The sequence below is a fragment of the Vanacampus margaritifer genome, chromosome 14, assembly GCF_051991255.1.
Source record: "Vanacampus margaritifer isolate UIUO_Vmar chromosome 14, RoL_Vmar_1.0, whole genome shotgun sequence".
In the NCBI taxonomy this organism is placed as follows: Eukaryota; Metazoa; Chordata; class Actinopteri; order Syngnathiformes; family Syngnathidae; genus Vanacampus; species Vanacampus margaritifer.
The window spans coordinates 7,990,763-8,008,079 of record NC_135445.1 but is presented as its reverse complement, the minus strand read 5'-3'; the positions used below and the strand labels follow the sequence as shown (position 1 = coordinate 8,008,079).

General features: G+C 38.0%; 1 protein-coding gene and 1 long non-coding RNA gene across 2 annotated transcripts in view; both read left to right on the top strand.

The window, feature by feature from the left end:
* The first annotated feature begins 1,760 nt into the window (after window positions 1-1,760).
* On the top strand, window positions 1,761-2,675 carry LOC144063684 (uncharacterized). Its single transcript, XR_013296621.1, has 3 exons — window positions 1,761-1,905; window positions 2,325-2,400; window positions 2,606-2,675. It is a non-coding gene; the product is annotated as an uncharacterized LOC144063684 (long non-coding RNA).
* Window positions 2,676-3,514: 839 nt separating this feature from the next.
* grin3a (glutamate receptor, ionotropic, N-methyl-D-aspartate 3A) overlaps window positions 3,515-17,317 on the top strand; it is a 113,251-nt gene continuing 99,448 nt past the window's right edge. Inside the window, exon 1 of the mRNA XM_077543089.1 lies at window positions 3,515-3,575. The gene's annotated coding sequence lies outside the window, so the exon portion shown is untranslated. The remainder of the gene's footprint in view (window positions 3,576-17,317) is intronic.

Genomic DNA, 17,317 nt, shown 5'->3' with positions numbered 1-17,317 from the left:
ACCGGAAGTGGGTTTTCGTCTGTCAGTGTAATCGTCAATCCATCAATCTAATTGATCAACCCATCAATGATGGAATGCCCATTTTGATGACAAAAGACGAGCACCCTTTGATTGAGATATTGACGGAGTAACGATGGCGGAAGGGTGCCGACTGTTAACAAAATTCTCTCCATTGTGATTAAAAATAGTATAATTTATCTATAAAGTTTTTACAAGTACTGTACACCTTTGCATAACATTGTATTCGTATTAACATTAAGAAAATAAAAAATAAAGAAATATGGATCAACTTCAAAAATAGAATAACTTTATGAACTTCCCACTATTTGAGTACGAAATGAGAGAGTAATTAGTAACTTACAGTATTTTTGCAAGTTTCTTCAAGTTGTGCTGTAAAGGGAAAAGGTCATCCATCCTATGAGACACTAAAGTGCATGTAGATCGAGTTATGTAAGTGCATGCCATTCTTAACTCAGACTGAATTGTTTGTGAGTGCACAAAGAAGAGTAGCTAAGAACAGAAAAAGTGAAATAACATGATCTATTATTGATAAAGCTGCAGCTCGGCACATGGTGAAATCAATTTGAGGTTTTGTTCGTACAGTAGCCTATTGTTTGTCTCAGATGGTTGATGTTTGGCTGTCAAGACATTGTTTGCAGCACAATTTAAGAGGTAATTCACCTTTTGCCTTACAGACTAAATTGCACAAAAAAGAGCAAGATGCAGTTGTCCACAAATACAGTACATATCTTTTATTGTGATTGTAGCTCCCAGCAATGTAGAATTGCACTGCATCATACTGAGAGCTATTCCAAAGGGCAAAGGCTGTATTTTTTTTTTGTAACTCTCTCATGTAACAAATGGAAGTAACTGAAATATTAGACAAAGCTCTCATCCAACTTTCATGATCCAGTGCAGTAGCCTAGTAGCCTAGTAGTAAAAATGCACGAAACTCCTCTCGCTGTTCAAATTCAACAAGCGAGAACATAATTAATTGCAGCATCCATTCGTCTGTTAGGTTTGTTTGTCCCCCCCCCCCCCCCCCCCACCACCATCGGCGCTTATTGGTTTCATCCTGCCTAAAACAAAGCCTGATTGGTCCGATCTGAATCTTTTTGGGCTGCAAACGTATCAGCGGGAGCGGTACAAGATGTATTCACCGAAGTTTGGGAACTCACAAATACCGCGAGAATTCATCTTGCTGGCAAGGTTACCCCTGTTGTGAATGTGATTGAGACACTCCCCCCCACACACACACTCAAATGACTGCTTAAAAGGAAGCTGAGGGCTTTGGGGACATCACATTGGTCCTTAAGTGCACATAGGGTCTAGCTATCTTTACATACAGTAACACTTAGAGCAATACAAGTAATAATGTCTCTTGTACTTTTTTTGTGTCCTGCTTTTTGGGTAGGCATGAACAACTAAACTACACAGTCATTAGAGTTTTGCAGGGAAGAACCCATCATCTAAAATAGAAAAATAAATTGTTTGATGCACTTTATAGGTTGAGGGTCAGTGCAGTTGATGTGCATTACCTATAGTTTATGGGTAATGCCAAAATGTTTGTTGAATTTTGTAATTTCATTAATAAAAAAAACAAAAAACAAAACTACTTTATGGGGTCTTGCCACATCAAATATGGCGGACACGTTGACGTATACAAAAGTGAAACAAAGTGGAGTTTGTATACATTTCTATGCTTGCACGGCAATATTTTTTTTAGATTTTTATGTAGCGATTCAAGACAGTCTCCGTACTGTCCAATTATCTTCTAACCCTGCAGAACTGATACGAAGTTTAGTTCATATTTGATCAGCTATAGGTTAGCTAATGTGTCAAGCGAACCTTGCTAGCTTAGCTTGACAGTTCACACACCTGGCTTGCCTGCGCTTACAAATGAAGGTAACGGCTATATGTCTCTCTCTCTCTTTTCCTCAAGTTGGAAAACCTTGAATGTCGTTGTTGAATGTTGTTGTCTTTTTTCACCAAAAATCAGCGACTTGTGTCTAAGTATGACTCGAGTACCCCATATCTGACCAGTGCTACATTTGATTGGACAATTTCGAGCATCTGTGCATTGCTGATATTTCCGCAATGTAACGCAATTTACACTTACTACTTCTCTCTTCAAAATGGTTAAGTAGCCTCAGCTATTCTGCACGGGGTACCTCCGATGAATAGCGTCTTCGTGTCACCAACACTGATAATCGCTCACATTTTGGAAAGACCGATCAGTGCACAAAGCCCACACTGCATAGACAGTTCCATAATAAATGCTAGATTAATTTAATATTGTTTCCCTAATGGTATCTGATTTATAGTTCCAAGCTCGCAAGAGGGCTCCAAGAATGTCGGCGGAAACAAATCTGTCCCCAAATCGAGAGGATACAAAAGTATGTACGTACACACATACTGCATACAGACACAAATACGTTAATTCCCCGTTAGCCCCCCCAACCCAAGTTTGGTATCATCGCCGGCGACACATTTCACCGTATGCCCTGCCATCTGTGCATGTTTTCTCCTCCCTTTGTTTCTTTCTAGTGTTCCCCTCTTTCACTTACCCGCTTTTTATTTAATCTCTTCCCCTCTCTTCCTCCAGCCTTGTTCCCACATTGAGGCCAGCGTTAACTGTGAATTTCCCTCCACGGCACATTGTGTTCGCGTCCCAGGTGAGTCCTCCTTCTGTGGGCTTGCCGATTGTCTTTGAGCTTTCCCTTTTCTTCCCCCTTTTGAAGGCCTTCTGTGTCTCTGTGGGGAAAATGTTAATTGCTTCTGGACACCGATCCGTGTTCATTAAACGGTTCTGTTCACTCCAGCAGATGCTTATTCAAGGAGAAAGATTTGTTGAGCGTTTCTTGATCTTTGTCAATAAGACAGTTGTTGATAAGACTGTGTGTGTTTGCAAATGGATTCATATGTTTGATTATGGAGCACATTTTCAAGTGTTTAAATAATGATGCCACCATAAATCAGCAGTAAGAGACGCAGTTGAAAACACTAAAAACTGGTATACCTTTTTTTCATTTGGTACTTTGACCTTTAGCGTGGACTTAATCCACCATAAATGTGAACGTTAAACTTTCCTTTTGCTCGAGAAACCTGCACATCATCTATTCATGCCCTTCTCGATGTATTTTATTAATTTCTGGGTCAACTCTATCAAGAGTACAGATGTAGCTGAGGTCTGATTAGTGCATTCGTGTCCGGGTAGACTTTAATATAGTAAGTGTGGTATCTAGCGCACAGTGGCCGCTGTCATTATTAATGTCCTCATACCCAGAGGGCTGAATTCTGTCTCTCTCCAATTCCATTTCTTTCATCCACTTTGCACTCCCTATGCCCAATCACATTGTCCATCACCTAAGGCATAATTATCCGCAAACGAACCCCCACAGAATGGAAAGATAGAGGAAATAATGTGGACACATTATATCCAATGCAGTTATTAAAAGAATATATATTTTTTTCCCTGTTCCATTTATCCTCCAGAGCTCACCTGGTCTAATATCCCACTAGTCCAGTGCACAAAGCAACAACGCATCGTGGGAGTCTTCGATAATATTACTGTGGTAAGTCGTTTTTATACACTCTGGCTGCAGTGTCAGCAAATACATATTTGTAATATATTATCGCAATATTTGAAAAACACATACTGATTCACTGGCTACAAACATAGTTACAAATTTAGTACAAGAGATTTCTGACTACAAAGCAAACAAAGATGAATTCAAACCATTACTAACATTGTTGCATAACTGACAAATTTGGATTGTAATGTTGCTTTTGAGGCTTTATTGTTGCATAAATATTAGTGTTAGCTTGCTAACTATGCAACGCTACATGCAAGGTTTACAAAATTATAAAATTCACGTTTAACTTTCTACATCACCCCAGTCTGTTAACATTTTCAAATAAATGACTTTTTTTTAAGTTAAAAAACTTTTTTTTAAGTCTAATTCTGCGGCTAATAACAATAATAATAATAATGTATTTATTTGACAGTACTAATTAATTATTTATGTAATTAATTAATTTTATATGTGTAGGGGTGTGTAGACTTTTTGTATACACTGTAGCTCAGATTCCTGAAATTAAAATGGGCTATTATTATCACCATAGTAAACACAGTACAGTACACAACATTACAAAGTACGCAGCATTTTTTGCAGTGTGTAACTTTGATATGTGCAAAACTCTATATCACTCAAAATGTTTCTTATACAGCATTCTTAAAATATATATTCAATTCATGTGATTAAGATTCATGGTGAGACACTTGAAAACTAAAAAATAATCTTAATTTCAAGTGACTTCTCTTGAAAATCCCCAAACAATCTGTAGAATTGGAGCGTTAACCACCTTCCGCATTTAAGTGAGTGAATATGCAACAATGAAATGCTGATGTTTGGGTCTGTGTGGCAAAATATGAGGCCTGCACAAACCCTGCGACTGTGAGAATGTCATGTGAGATATTATAAAACTACTGTTTAGGGATCCACTGAACATCGATGCCGACATCACTCATCAAAGGTTGAGCCACTGGCCTCCTTTAACCAGGATATACTAATTAGATTACACTAATTGGAGAGGTCTAGTGAGATTAATGGCAATGTAATGCATTTTTTTTTTTTTTTACCCAGAGCTAATAAAGTGTCATATCAGCATACAATTGTAGTTACTTACGGTAATTGATGCTAAAAATACTTACATTTATTTCTATGAATTTTCTTGGTAAGGATTAGACTCTTTATTTGACAACATTCATGTTACTTTTACCAAAGGGTATTTTAAGACCTAGAAAATTTAGAAGATAAATTGGATATAATGAGGAAGAGTGGTACAGCAATGGATGAATAGACTCATGTTACCTCTGTCAAGTGGGCTCCTAAGGCCTGGAAAGTTGAAAAGATTGATGATAAAATGTTGACGTTTCACTGAAAGTTCTGAGTAACGTGAATATATTGTTAAATGGAACATTAAAAAAAAAAAAAAACTGTAATAACGTTGCTTAAACTGTGAAACTGTCCAGCGAAAACATGTGCAACTAGCGCCCTCATCTGGTCAGAGGAATTTCTGAATTCATTGTATTTATGAGCCACATAAAAAAAAATGATAGCGCCCACCAGGCTATTTTATTGTTGCTGCTTGTTATTTAGTCATATGGAGAGTTCATTATCAGTGGAGCTATTCAGTGGAGATGCTGACATAAAGTTCACTGACAATTTTATGATTTGGACCATTGATCTTTAATTGTGCTGCTGCATTAGCAGGCGTGGCAATGATGTGATTTAATGGGCAGCGCTCACAAGCATAACCAGATATGCAAAACAGAACCCATTCATATGAAAGCGTTATGACAATGACATTTTGTCCCTGATTATAAGCGCGCTGATCACAACAGATGCGCATACCATCTCGATCTTTTGCGATCAATACAAGAGATCAATTTGTCCTTTAAAGATGGAATGATTATATTTGTTATTCAGATTGTATTCAGTTGACAGTATGATCGCTTACATTGTTTTATAGTTTTCTATTCTGACGGAGGTGTGTTCTAATATTTTGGTAATATAAATCAGTGAAAAGATATTTATAAATATAAAGGGTAAATTATATTTTTCCTTTCCTAATAATCTTCTAAAAGCTTTTTTTTTTCTTCTGAAAATGTTTTCATAATGGTCTGTACAAAACAACAATCGTTGCAATTCTTACAGTGACCACTAGATGTCAGAAGCAGCCAATCCATGACGAGTACTACCAGCACAATCACTGTTGGTTTTCTCAGTTATCATTTATGACACCTGACTTCTATTCATTATAAATTCACATATTGGTTTGAATTCACGTTGACTCATTGAGTGTTTTACACTTTTACTAATTGCTTGTCAATACTATAATTTGCATCTGCAAAATACCCCAATATGATATCACCAATTATTCTGTGAGTCCCACCCTTAATTAAATTCATATTTAGTTTTAAATTTGAAGCAATTATGCTCAGTGTTATTCACTCAATGTCGGGGGAGCATTCTTTAGAAGGTCAACTATCATCAATTATACCTCACTAATCAATTGACTCTTGACTTGAGACGTAATTACACAAGTTCATCTTACAAGTAAACACACTTAGTTTGATTATTTGTGCCACTCTGCTGGCATGTTAATATATATTAAAAAAAAAAAGGACACGCCGGTTTGCCTCCTCTTGTTCTGTGCCAAAGTCATGCCGGAGCGGAAGACAACTTATTGAGCTGAGCGGCTTGGTAGCCTTCGCCTTTGCACTAACACACAGACATTACAAAATACTTTGTATGCTTGTGCAGGGCTGTTCGTGTCTCATAGTAATTACATTTCTACAGACTTGTTTATATTACAACTGCTTCTGGTGTCCCAACATGAGCTCACGTCAGCAGAGTTAATTGTTTCAATGACTCAGGTCTAATCTTTAAATAATGACATTCTTCTAACGTGTGTGTAACTGTCTAGTGGAATGTTGTTGTTGAATGTTGTCTAAACAGAAATGACATTTAATCATAGGTTATTGACATTTACATTTACACTAAAGAGGCGGGAAAAAGAAAAGTATTCAAATTCTGTCAATCCCAGTTCCTCTCCATGTTCTCCTACTGCAGTGCTTCTTATTTATTTTTTGTTACACTAGGAGGACCCTCAATTCTGTGCCATGATTATAAATAGCATCATTTGTCTACAAAACACTGCCACCTACTGAAGTGGATGTGCAATTACATTTTATTTTAGTTGGAAAAAAAAAATCACTGAAGTCCCACCCTATTTGTACGACGGCGTATTAGGGCCACGTACAAATATGTATTTTTTAGAGGGTGAGGGCAAAATTCTGAGAGAAAAAAAACGTAAATGTGGGAGTTTATAAAGTGGCAAATTTGCGAGTTTGTATAGTAACAAATTTTGCGACTCTACTGTATAAAGTGGCAAATAAGCAAGACAAAAAACTCAGAAACTTTTGAGAAATACATGTAGCGTACAACTCTGCCAATACTTTTCGGTCGGTTTTCAAATATGGAGATAGTAATATAGTAATTGCATTATCAGAAATGAACCATATCATGTTAAGCACGTGTAAATCTGTAAGAAAAATACACCTCTATATTGACATATTTTTATGATAACATTTTAAACATACAAGTACTACTACTACGTGTGCGGTGAACATTTCAAGGGTGAGAAGTGGACTATATGAAAAATAATTTAGAGTTTGAGATGGGTCAAGCCACGCAGTTGACATTAAAAACCAAAACCATGCCAAGTACGGTATTCGCCGAAACCTTTGCGGCCTTATACTGGAACAGATAATTGCTGAAACATCTTAACTCTTTGACTGCCAAAAACGTTAAATAACGTTTAGTAAAATCCTATGGAGGAGTGCCAAAGACGTTAAAAGATGTTTTTTTTTTCAAAACAGAGGTGAAACTAACCATTTCCTATTGTTGATTACTCAAAAACGGAATAAGGTAGAAATAAACTTTTTTTTCTGATGAAAGATGACAGTCCAATCTTTAATTTGGTAGTATGTGTGTTTCCATAATCCAAACACATAATTTTCTGTGGACCTTGAAAGATCAGTCAAAATGCTTAAAATCGGCTGGCACCCACGGCATCCCTTTTCTGAAAACGTCTGGCAGTCAAAGAGTTAAATGTTGCGTGTTCGGGATATTTGATGAATATGTGGCTGTATGGTTAGAAAAGTCTACAATAAGAGTTCCGTGCCTACGGTGGTGATGTCAATTTGATTTGTTTATAAGTCGGACTGTAGTAAAGTCATAATTTCAGTATAAGTATTTGTATGAAAGGCACATGGGCTATAAACATAAAATGGTGTAATGAAAAATCATAGGCTCTCCTTGAAGTGACGGATGCTCATAATGATGCATAATAGCACATTTTGATGGAAATATGATGTCAAAAGTATGGCACAAAAGACATACTGAATTAATATGAACATCAGTCATGAAATTAAACAGAAGCTCTGTAAATACGCTCGATGACATTGAATTTTGGAACGTTAATCTAGTGATAACTACATGTAAATGTGTTAATTATTTTTGAAAAGAGGTGACCAAAAATTATTGAACATTTTTTTTGCTTTGGCGAGAACACAGTGTGTATATGTGTGTGTGTGCTGCAAATGTATAGATATCATAAGTCCCTCTAAACCGTCCGCTTCTGCTCAACTCACCAGTCCAAATGTCAATCCATTGCTGAGGGTTTTTTTTCTCCCATGAGGCAATTATTCACAGTCTACTTCCTGTGTTTATTATCTGTGCGCGTGTGCATCCATTAACAGCGAGACAGTTCGATGGAGAGTTTTTTTTTTAAAACAGTAAATAGGAAACAGTGAGTTCTCCCCTGGCTTATATTTCCTCAGGGACATCTACTTTTTTAACTTTCTTCTTTCTATCCTCCCTCATCCCAACCTCGCTCTTCTATCCTCTGCAGTCCACTAAATTCCTCCTCTTTGAAGCCCTTTCCATCCACCCTCCCTCCTCCCCATCTATCACCTGGCACAACACAACCGTCCTCGGTCCCCTTCTGTCTGTCCCCGCTTCCTGCTCTCAGCTCCCCTCTGGATTTGAACCTTATCACTGCTCCCTGACCCATTGTTTCCTCTACTCGTCAAGATAAAATGAACATTGGGGATACACCTGACAGATTGAGCCTGTTATCCTCACTGCATTTTAAGAGAGACTGGAGGGCTCCCTCTACCCTCGATGACCCGCATAAAATACATTCTTTGCTTGTTTTTCTTACGTGGATTCTTCTTCCTACCCTTCTGTGTGTCTGAACTGTCAATTACCTTCCCATTCCATTTATCTAACATCTAACACTAACCTTAATCTAACCTTTCTTACCACAATGTAAAAGTCCATCCTTTTTTTCCCAAGGAGTCATGTAACAGCGGTATCCGACTGAGTGCTGTAATATGGACATTCACTTCCTCCAGCAGTGTACTCCGGATACTCGTGTGCTCACATGCAAGTCACAGGGGGTACATAATCCCACCGGGGATGTTTCAGCATGATCCCGAGTTATCCTACCAGATGGCCTATAGTGTGAAAACCTTCCAATGTACAATATCCAGCAGGTATATTGAGAGTGAATCACTTTTAAAGGAGAAGTCGACCCAATTTTTGTTGTTGTTGACAATAATATGTTCTATGCAGCCCCACTGGTCTAAATATAGTATTCTGATTAATATTGAGTTAGTGGAATATGAGTTAAGCAGCAAAATCCAGTCTTTTTTATCCATCTCTGGGGGCGGCCATTTTGCCACTTGCTGTTGACTGAAGATGACATCAATGTTGCTCAGGTCTGAGGTAACAACCAATCACAGCGGAGCTTCAGAAAACAGGTGAGCTGTGATTGGTTGTTGCCTCAGCACTGAGCAACATTGATGTCATTTTCAGTCTACAGAAAGTGGCAAAATGGACGCCCCCCTGAGATGGGTAAAAACAGCTAGATTTTGCGTCGTAACTGATATTCCAAAATTTTTAATATTAACTCATTTACTGCCATTGACGGCTATTGACGTCATAAATTCATTTTAACCATTTCTATTAGTTTAACATTTTTTTCCACTTTCGTTAACAAGAGTATGAAAACCTAGATTTGTTTTGGTACATTTAGAACAGATATAAAATGTGTGATTAATCGTGAGTTAACTAGTGACGTCATGCGGTTAATTACGATAAAAAATGTTAATCACCTGACACCCCTAATTTTTAATAATCTTTTCTTTAAAAAAAAAAGAATAAAATAATTGTAATTATTTTTTTTCCAATTTTTAATCTTTTTTTTTTTTCCAAGAAAAGATTAGTAAAAATTAGGGGCGTCAGGCGATTACCATTTTTAATCGTATTTAATCGCATGACTTCACTGGTTAACTCATGATTAATCACAAATTTTATATCTGTTCTAATACAATAAAAAAAAAATCTAGGTTTTCATACTCTTGTTAACAAAAGTGGGAAAAATGTTAAATTAATAGAAAATTGTTAAAACGAATTTTTGACGTCTAGAGCCGTCAATGGCAGTGAATGAGTTAATCAGAATGTCATGTTTAGACTAGTGAGGTCACATATACTGTAACATATTATTGTCAATAATTTTTTAAGGTTGACTTCCACTTTAACATACTCTTTAGGAATGCTTGCAAATATTTGAACTAACACAATTTCACCACTTTACAATTGTTTGTGTGGGAGAACAGACCAAAGCAGCAACAGTCCAATGATTTGTTCACATAATTGAGTTCCACATTATTGCAAAGAACAATGTGATAGCTAAAGCAATAAACAACTAGCAATCATTGAAAAACTCGAACCCGTACCTGCTATAATCTTAGACATGGCTTAAAGCAATGCTACCGTAACCCAGTGATTCTGCATGCTAACATTCTTGAGATATCAATCAAAGGCAGTTTGTTCCAAGAAGTCATAGAAGTCACTCTGGTAGAATCTTTTAGGGCTCAGACATAAACGTGGGATCTCATGATTACAAATGTAAAGGGCAGCATTTGATGGTATTTAACATTTAGGTTGCCTTGTTTTTGTTTTAGCTGCATAAGAAGGATGAGATAGCATAAAATCATCTACAAGCTCTTGTACATCTTAAAAAAACGGAGTACTTATTTGACTGTCAGTCATAACTTAGCACTGTTACTGTATAAGAATAAAAACCTGAACATGACGTGAATTCAGTGCAAAGCAAAGAGACCATTTTGTATTTTATGAGTGAAATAAAGTGAAAATTTGCATGCACACTCTCTTCCCCCGTAGACAAACAACAAATATGATTTGTCTTATTTTCTTCATTCCCCTTCCCAAGTTGATGATTTTTATTTCCCTGACAAATTTTTGTTCCACCAGGCTTACAAAGGGGGAAACCCTGCACTTCCATTCAAACCTATGGACAATTTTGAGTTTGCAGGTTGCTCTTACTGTACAAAACAATTTAAATGAAATTATTTTAAACAGAAAATACATGTAAAAAATATTTACATTTGAAATATTTTAACCAGAAAATAAAGTATTACCTTTTTTAAATTACCGTAGTATTATCTATGTTATAGTTGGACAGTTTTAAAAAGTTTATTTAGCCAATAATGCATCTGAACACATTGATAGCCTGATGGGAAAAAAAAATACTATAGTAACTGACTGACCTAATTAAAGTGTAATGTTTGCAAAAAGAAAATAAACGTATAAAGGAAATGATAATGCCCGTTTTGAAATCATTGATTTCTAGAGAACCAATTCTCCCTTGAACGAAAAGGAGCGATCTTTGCACATGACATACAGCAGAGTGTGTGAGGCAGTGACCTATTACAAGCTCCCTTAGACATGTCCAAAAACACATTAGCATGTATAAATAATAAAACATACAAAGTCACAGGTCCAAAGTCAGAGTCCACTCCAAACCACAAGAGTGCTGACCCACATAGGCAAACTTTTTAAAATCTAATATTTGGTATCTTTTAAAGGCTGACAGGTGCCTGAGATGGTCCAGTGCGCATCGCAAGAAAAGCTACTCGTGCTTTATTGGTCAAAGTGTCTCAGTTTCAACAATCAAATTACCGTGATTGCAAACTAACCATTTTCCTGGTGGAACATGGAGTTCATTATTCATCCAGATGGTTGCAGGCCGAGCTGTGTGACCGCCCCCCCCCCGCTCTCCTTCTCTCTCGTTCACTGCCAGCCTTTGAGGCCATTAAGTGATTAGGTCGGATCGAGCTGATGACCGTTTGACTGAGAGAAGCAGCTAATGACCCCTCATTTGGAGTAGTGAGTCACAATCAGACAGTCGCAAAACACTGCAAGGGAACGCTCATGTGCACTCGCTGAAAAATGCAAGCTGTTGAAAAGCTCACCCACGCAGACAGGTTCAGTCCTACAACACTCCTCTCATCGGGTTCTCTCGATGATTTACAGTATGTCAATACTGTACAGTCCTTTCAAACTGAAGGCAAGACTAATTAAATACAAGGGCCGAAACAATATCAAGCGGATGCTGCTAACATTGTTAGGATAAAGTGACAGCATTAGACAGCATTTTTTTTTTAAACTCTTTTACTGCCAAAGACGTTAAATGACGTTCTGCAAAAACCTACGGAGGAGCGCCAAAGACGTTAAAAGACGTCCTCCCATTTTTTTTTTTTTTTTTTTGAAACGGGTGCTGGGAGGGCTTGCGGAGCTCTCCTGAGAGTTTTAAGCAGGTCTCGTGAGCCTAATGACTATTTTTGGCCCCTAGAGGGCAGCGATGACTCTCTTTTGACAAGATCGGGTGGGCGTCAGTAGAGGCGGAGCTAGAGCGTTGAGCAGGAGATCAGAATGGAAAACAAAGGAAAAATGGCGGCCGGTCGCGAGGAGCTAACGCCAGAGCCGTTTTTTTCAAAGACCAAAAGCATCGCTAAAAAAGCACATTGTTGATGACGATGATCATCATCGATGATGAAGATGATGGTGACTCGGTGGTTGGAAAGCATTGACGCGGCAGTAGAAGACGTTAGATGGAGCTAGATGGAGGAGGGAACGGGCAATGGCGAGCGTTTGCAAGCAGCTCTACACTTACGAGACAAAAGGCATCGACCAACGCTAAAAGAGTACATTGATGACGATGATGATGAAGGTGAATCCGAGCTTGACGGCGAAATTGGAACCGCTGACGCGGCGGCTATGACGGTGTCGTAACGCGGAGCGCAACCGAGCACGCACAGGCGGACGTTCGATCGGACGACGGAGAGTGCCCCGAGTCCAATGCATATTCATCGGAGGAAGTGTGTACAGTCTGCTACTTGCTTTTTATTCCCCGGAAAAAAAGGCCGTCAAGAAAGTGTAACGTTTGCACGCAAAACGGACCAATGTGAAAGTGAAAGTAAACTGTTGTGCGAGTCCTGGCGTCTCCTTGCACGCAGGAGAGTGTTACAAAAGGAAAAACTGTATTTGAAACATCCACATAATTGTAAGTAGTACCACAGTTGCACACATTTGTAAATAGTTTGCCAAATTGTTTTGTCAAATTGTTACACTGTTGAATGGAAATAAACGTATTTTGCAATCAAAAAACACTTTTTCATTGTTGGTGAAAGCGTTTTACAGAAGTAAAGCACTATTTAGGTGTTTGTGGCATCATTCATGGACAAAAAGAAGTGTACAATTCACTAGAGTGCATGAAATAACATCGTTTCACAAAAAGCTCCTTTTCTCCGTTTTTTGTTTCAAAAGAGAGAATTTCGGTGAAAGTAACCATTTTCTATTGTTGATTACTGAAGAACGGAATAAGGTAGAAACAAACTTTTTTTTCTGATGAAAGATGAGAGTCCAATCTTTCATTTGGTAGTATGTGTGTTTCCATAGTCCAAACACAACATTTTCTGTGGACCTTGAAAGATCACTCAAAATGCTTAAATTGGCTGGCACTGGCGACAACCCGTTTTTGAAAACATCTGGCAGTCAAAGAGTTAATGAGGACAACTTATATAGTTCGATTAGATTGATTTATGAATGGCAAAGTCATGATGTGTATTATCTTAAACATTGTAAATTGTAAATGTAATTGTACCAAAGTAGTCTGAATAGAAAGACGTGATCGATTTTTATAGCTAAAAAAGAAAAACAATGAAAATAAATTGCTGGGAGTTTAGTGTTGTTAGGAAGAAATAGTATGTAACACTGATTCTGTACATCATCAACATTTGCGTGGCATTTGTCAGTTGCACTAGTAAACATGATCCAAATCGATTCACATCACATCAAACCATTTTGAGAAAACTTTCAAATGAGGGTCATTGCCAATCATGCCAAAGTCGTCATTCAAAACAATGTTGTTTGCGCGGTGACTGGCTCATTAAAGCAACAAGTAATGGGGTCAGTTAGCGGGGTCAGCCACAGCTGGTAAACCTCCATGTGTAGAATATGGTCAAGGTTGATCTTGTACTGTATTTATGGTCCTGTAGACCAGTGATTCTCAACTTATCATGAGTGCTGTGGGAAATGATCCAATTTCACTTAATTTATCTGACAATCATTTTTTTTATTAGTTACAAGCACATGGAGTCACAGACAGAATAATAAAGTGTCCTGCCCCCTCCCCTGTCCGCCTTCCTCCCCCTCCCCTGGGCCGGGGGCTCCATCCGTGGCCCGGGTCTAGGCGCTCGGGTGGGTATATTGGTGTTGTGCCCGCCCCGCTCCGGTGGACCTCCTGGCACTTCGGGTGGTCCTCTTAACTCACTGCACTAGTTTTGCACAATAAACTTTTATAGACATATAGGGCACATAACACACTTTTGGGGGGTTTGAAAAAAAAAAAAAGAATAATAAAGTGTTCTTCCAGTAGATGGCACAATGTATAATAAAATCTATTGCTAGTCATACAGCACAGTAAGTCAGGCCTTTCTGCAAGTACATCAGCTTTATAATTAACTCTTTGACTGCCAGACGTTTTCAAAAAAGGGATGCCGTGGGTGCCAGCCGATTTAAGCATTTTTGACTGATCTTTCAAGGTCCACAGAAAATTATGTGTTTGGACTATGGAAACACACATACTACCAAATGAAAGATTGGACTCTCATCTTTCATCAGAAAAAAAAGTTTGTTTCTACCTTATTCCGTTTTTCAGTAATCAACAATAGAAAATGGTTAGTTTCACCTCTGTTTTGAAAAAACGTCTTTTAACGTCTTTGGCACTCCTCCATATGATTTTACTAAACGTCATTTAACGTTTTTGGCAGTCAAAGAGTTAATTAAACAGGCCCGAATTTCACTTTGAGTACGTCAGTTTGTGGGTAACTTGAGACAAGAGCGTCGTAATCATACTTTTTGGGACAACTGTGAGCAACATGCTTTGACGTCACACCGATACTGTTTACAGCCTCTATGGGGCATATTTGTATTGAGTATATAATGATTGCTACGTTATGATGTGAAGTATTAACCAGCTTTATAGTCAATTTTCTGCTTGGTTAATGTAGTGCACTGGGAAAAAAAAAAATCACCTGATTATGGAAATGTCAGTGCAGCAATTAGTCTGCTGCACATCTCGGCAGAGCACGAAGTAATGAAGACAATGATCAGAAAATCAATGAAAATGAATCACACGGATCTTAGTGAAGTGTGGCAGCATCTCCACGGTTCTATGAGGTCACTTTAATGAAATTAATAAAAAGCAAAGAATGAAACCCTGGCAAAAAGATTTAGCATCTCGTTTGTTTTTTTTAAGAGGGACTTTGGCAGAATCGTTTACAATATATTATCCCGGTTGTCAGCATGAATTGATCACGATCATTTATCGTAACTACAGCCAAACTAATCTTTGAAATTTGGAGAGCAATTTAATAAAATTTGTCAGCATGTAACTTTTTGTTTGGGGGGGGGCTAGTTTATAATTAAAAAAAACATTTCATTTGCACATTCCAATGATTGTGTAGTAAGTAATAAAAGATAAAGTGAGGAAATGTTTTGTTTATTATTTTATATACCTAAGCCGTGTCTGAGCACATTGAATGAAGTTCAACCCTGTAATGAGTTTCGCCTGAAATGCTGCTGGAGAACCAATTAGTTTAAAAGGGGTCTTGTGTATAGGATGGATAAGTGTGTGTGTGTGTGTGTGCGTGTGTGTGTGTGTGTGTGTGTGTGTGTGTGTGTGTGCGTGTGCGTGCGTTAGTTAGTTGAGTTGTATTTCCTCTGCGCGTGTGTCCGTCTTATCACATTGTTGTGTTCAGGCGCTTCATAATGTTATGTCAGCACAAATATGTAACATAGATTTGCCACACATGTAGTTTTTTTGTGTGGCAGTGTTCCTACCATCCTCTTCAAAGTTGCTTATTGCCAGTAAAAAAATACATACAGACCTCCTCAGGCCATGGCAAAGGTGCCATTCAACTTTTTTTAAGTTAATGTTTCATCAGAAGAGTTATGAAAGTATTTCAAGGCTGAAAAGTTCCTTAGTGCTACTTTAAGGAAGGCCATACAAAAAAATGCTACGTGGCATTAGATGTTGGATTCAAAATAGTGTTTCTCTCTTTGTCTTTGTGTTTCTTTGGCAAACTAATATTTGAAGAAAGAACTCAAGCAAATGTCACCAGTTTATCTGTACGTGGTTGTTCTCAACCCCCCATCCCCCACCCCCACCCAAGTGTTGCTGCAGTGTGCATCAACCCCACAATGCTAATAGTTAAGCCATCGCTAAAAGGCTAAGCGAAAAAAGGCACTTCTCGATCAAAATGTCATGTGAGAAAGAGGGTGGATTAATCTAATTTTCTTGCGGTCCCTTGCTCAACGATTACACCATGAAGCTCTCCTGAAAAGAAGACTGTAGAAGTATGTGTCTCTAAAGTCAGGGAATAAAAAAACCCTGTATTTTTGATGAACAACCCTAGAAGGCAGTCGGCAGTACTAAGCGCTTCTCGTATATCATTCTGCTTCAGCAGTGATTCTTTGATTACGTAACATCAGTGTCCGACGGGCGACGGCGAGCAGACGGCCAAAGATCCCGAAAGACAAAAAGATCAGCCCTATACTGCGAGACGAACCATCTGGCTAAGCAGATAAGATAGCTGAAAGGCAGATAGAAAGAGTGATGTGCAGCTGACGGAAATGTAGTAGACAGGTTATGAGAATTTAATTTGGAACTGAGCAACGCTGACGTCTACCCATCGTCAGCAGGAGCGATGTCAACAAGGGATGTTGTTAAATATTAAAAGAAAGAACAACAAATGTGGGGACACTTGTCTGTACTTTAATGTACCGACATTTAAAAGGTAAACTTGGATTTAAAGCATTTACACTTGAGGCTAACTACAGTTCTGTTGGCAGCTTAATTTGCGTGCGGCATAACAGCTAAATGTTTATGCACCATGTTTGCTTTGAAGTCTTGGCGCCACTATTTGACCCAAATATGGTGACCTCATTTCATGAACGTGATCATATCATATTTATAGCAGAGTAGCACACATTTAAAATCTATTTTACAGCTGACTGTGGAACAGATGATTTTTAAATCCTAAAAAAATGAAAAGAAAAAAAAACCTTTTTTTTTTTTTTTTACTGCAACTGTTTCATGGATTGAACTGCAAAAATGGAGCTGTCAAGAATTCAGAATATTTTTTCTTCTTCTGTTATCTACTTCCGTGGAATAGTTTTAAAGGAAGCATGAGCGGTTGCCTCAGACTCTGGTGGGGATTTTGAGCAAAAGCCAAGACAAACCAATGGGAACGTTGCATACCGATATCGCCTGTGCCCGAACCAATTTAGTAAGTATTTACATTAATTAAGACAGG